This window comes from Octodon degus, unplaced genomic scaffold (genome assembly GCF_000260255.1).
Source record: "Octodon degus isolate 3935 unplaced genomic scaffold, OctDeg1.0 scaffold00045, whole genome shotgun sequence".
Taxonomy (NCBI): Eukaryota; Metazoa; Chordata; class Mammalia; order Rodentia; family Octodontidae; genus Octodon; species Octodon degus.
Window position 1 is genome coordinate 6383623 of NW_004524621.1, and position 809 is coordinate 6384431.

Here is an 809-nt window from a genome sequence, read left to right on the forward strand (position 1 = left end):
ACACACACACACACACACACACACACACACACAAATAAATAAAATTTAAAAAAAAATCTTGAGCATAATTTTACTGAACTAAGACATAAACTTGAAAGCATTTTCATAAAATCTGTATGTGCAGCATTTTAGGAACATGACTGTTAATCTAAGAAATTTGCTTTGTTAATGAAGCTAAGCTGCATTTCATCAAAATCTTGTGACATTCCCTTGGTGCGTAAGACAAAAACACAAAGGTATTGCTATTTGGTAAGTTAAGCTTCTGACTGTAATTATAGAAGAGCAACTTTGACCAGCCCTGGGAAACATGAGCACAATCTTGTATTCGAGAGTCTGCATAATAACTTTGCACTAACATTTAGAAGGATGTTCATCCAGTTTTACATTGTATTGTATGTGGCTTTTTGACGTCTTCCCTTGACTATAGTAAAATGTAATTTGAAACTTATAAACAACCATGTTTACCAGAAACATCATTCATGTGAACTAAGTCAAGTTACTTTTTTCCTTTTCCTAATCTAACTGTAAACCAGGCCAGCCTGAAGGCCACAGCTGATGCTCCTTAGCCATCAAGTTCTTTAAGATGCATCTTTACACTCTTGGACAAAAACTGAGGAATAAATGTCCATTGCTTTTGGATTAATAATAATAATAATAATAATAATAATTAACTGGACCACATTTTGTATCTGTGTATTCAAAAGTGGTTAGGAGGACCCAGTCCTAGCCCAGGTCCGGCACAGCTCAGGCCTGGCATACATGCCTGAGGTGTAATCCTGCAGCTGCAATCCCTGCAGGGGAGAGTGTAG